Source organism: Gavialis gangeticus, unplaced genomic scaffold, assembly GCF_001723915.1.
Source record: "Gavialis gangeticus isolate Ggan-Ray unplaced genomic scaffold, GavGan_comp1, whole genome shotgun sequence".
Taxonomy (NCBI): Eukaryota; Metazoa; Chordata; order Crocodylia; family Gavialidae; genus Gavialis; species Gavialis gangeticus.
Window position 1 is genome coordinate 149,974,811 of NW_017728992.1, and position 2,676 is coordinate 149,977,486.

Consider the following 2,676-nt stretch of genomic DNA (forward strand, 5'->3'; position numbering starts at 1 on the left):
TCCCCCTAGTGAGGGAATCAGAGAACCAAATGGAGAAGTTCCAGGGGATCAATGTTCCTGGCTGGGACAGGCCGCTGTCACCAGACATGCAGGCACTGGTGAGGCAGCTGAAGGAGGGCATCAGGAGATGGCTGGATCCCTTGCAATCCAGTACGATCTACATGATGGCGGGCATGCATGACCCAACGGTGAAGGGGAACATGTGCATTGGCAGCCCCAAACCCTTGATCACTAGATACAGGTGCTGATCAACAAAGGGAGGCTGAAGTGCAGAGGCGAGGGGATATGGAAGAGTGGGATCCACTTTCCCGTGCCAGCACTTCAGGCACCGGCACCAGCACCAGCACCAGCCAGTCTCCTCCATGCCAGCCACTGCATGTGGGCCATGGGCATGACTTCAATGCTGGGGTCCAAATGCACCAGACCCCAGCCTTGCGCAGGTAGCGCCAAGGCTTCAGTGGCTACCTATCTCACTGAGGATGTGGAGCCACTGGACTGTGACCCCTTGGCCTACTGGGCAAAATGCAACCAGATGTGGCAGGATCTGGCCATGATTGCCCGGCAACACCTGTCCTGTCCACCAACCAGTGTTCCAAGCGAGAGGGTGTTCAGCATTGCTGGGGATTATGTGACTCCCCACCACACCTGCTTTGGTGGAGCAGCTGGTGTTCCTAAAGGTGAACCTCCCGCTGCTGGGGTTCCCCAAGCTCCACCTGCAGATGGACTGAGTGCCACCCTCCTCATTCCATCTGCACCAATTTCCTTTTTTGAGTTTTTTAAAAGCCAAATAATGCCCTGCTCTCAGCTGGAGGGGGCACTAACTATCACCAGCCAGCAGGGCAAGAACATGTCCCCGCTGAGCTCATTCCCCTGCCAGGACAAACTTGGAGGTATGGGATTGGGGCTATGGGAAAGGAGGAGACCCCATGTCCTGGGCATGACCACTAAAACTGTACCCTGCCAGGGTAGGGAGGCCTGGTGGGACTGCTGGCAGTGCAGCAGCCCTGTAAATTCCAGGACCAATGATCCCTGGTGAAAGGTAGGTAAGAGACACCATAACCTCCAGCTAATGCATGCACATGCAAAGTCCTGGCTGGGGAACACACAGACCTGTCACGTCTTCGACAGGCCTGTTGCTTGCTGGTTGCAGTGCAGTTGTAAGGCTCCCAGTGAGCTCAGCTTAGGTGCCTGGGATGCCAGCTTTAGGGTTGAAACCCCCTTTGTCAGGCTGAGGAAGTACCTGCAATTGGTCCTAGATGGAAGGAATAGTAAAGAAGCTGGAGGCTGGCCTGGCATGCAGTGCAGGCAAGAAAGCCAGTCAGTGAAAATGGAAATGGAGGTGTCAGGTGGGGAGGGACAGACTGGGGTGGGGAGTAAGGGGGAAAGGGAGTTGTAGCAGTGCAGATAAAAGTGTAGATATGCCTGGGGTGTCAGATGTCCAGCAGGTCTTAGCATGCCAGAATTCCACTGTGTATATTGAGTCCATGACTTTCTGTACCTATTACCTAGGAGGCTGATGAAGTGCAGTTCGTAGGCCCAGCTCTGAAAAGTGGTTTGCATTGTAATTTGTTCCCTCTGAGGACCAGGCCTGAGAGACTGGAGGCAGAGTGTTTTTTTCATGATGAATGTGCCCCCACAGGTAGTTGGGTTTTGTTGTCTTTGATAGATTCTGCAGTTTGTGGGGTACAGGAGATAGTTGACAGGTTTTGTGTTTTGAACTGTAGGAAGTTGGCTTCAGTTCCGGTGATGAGGTTAGGTGTGTGTTTGAATGTACAACCCACTTTTCAGAGCTGGGCCTATGAACTGCACTTCATCAGCCTCCTAGGTAGTAGGTACAGAAACTCATGGACTCAATATACAGTGGAATCACATCATACGCGCATTTAACTTACGCTAATTCAACAATACGCTCTCGGCAAAAAAAAAGAAGAGAAAAATAACAATTTAAATAGTGCGAGCAATTCCACCCGCCATTCCACTCAATGAGCATATGCCCCGGAGTGAGCATGAGATGGGAGACATGAATCTGCTGTTCCCTCAGTCAGTCTCAGTTCCCGCGTGCCTCTCATAGCGTGAGCATCTTGCTGTGCTGAGTGTGATTCTAGTGATTTGAGATCGTACCATGAAATGCTTGAGCAGCTCAAGAGACAACAGTGACAGTTATGGATCACCATGTTTTTCAAGAAAAAACAACCAGCAGCAGATGAGCCTATGCAATCAACTTCTCAAGCTGAACCAGAGCTAACCACTTCATCTACGATTCGCTCTCCGTAATTTTGACTTTACACAATTTTCGCCTTACGCACTGACTTTAGAACTTAACCCCCGCGTAAGATGTGACTCCACTGTACACAGTGGAGTTCTGGCACACTGCAACTGGTCAGACATCTGATATCCCAAGCACCTCTGCACTTTTACCTGTGCTGCTACATCCCCCTTCCCCCCTACTCCCCACACCAGACTGCCCCTCACCTCCTGACGGCTCCATTTCCATTTTCACTGACTGGCTTTCTTGCCTGCATTGTGGGCCAGGATAGCCTCTGGCTTCTTTACTATTCCTTCCATCCGGGACTAACCGTAGCTACTTCCTCACCCTGACAAACAGGTTTTCAACCCTAAAGCTTCCAAAGATGCATTTTTTTAAGTACGGCTGTTTTTTTCATAATACACATATAT

General features: G+C 50.9%; 1 long non-coding RNA gene across 1 annotated transcript in view; it reads right to left on the minus strand.

Moving 5' to 3' along the window:
- Positions 1-2,344, minus strand: part of LOC109299829 — a 14,315-nt gene extending 11,971 nt beyond the window's left edge. The window contains exon 1 of the long non-coding RNA XR_002098011.1: positions 2,289-2,344. This is a non-coding gene — a long non-coding RNA (uncharacterized LOC109299829). The remainder of the gene's footprint in view (positions 1-2,288) is intronic.
- Positions 2,345-2,676: the final 332 nt, after the last annotated feature.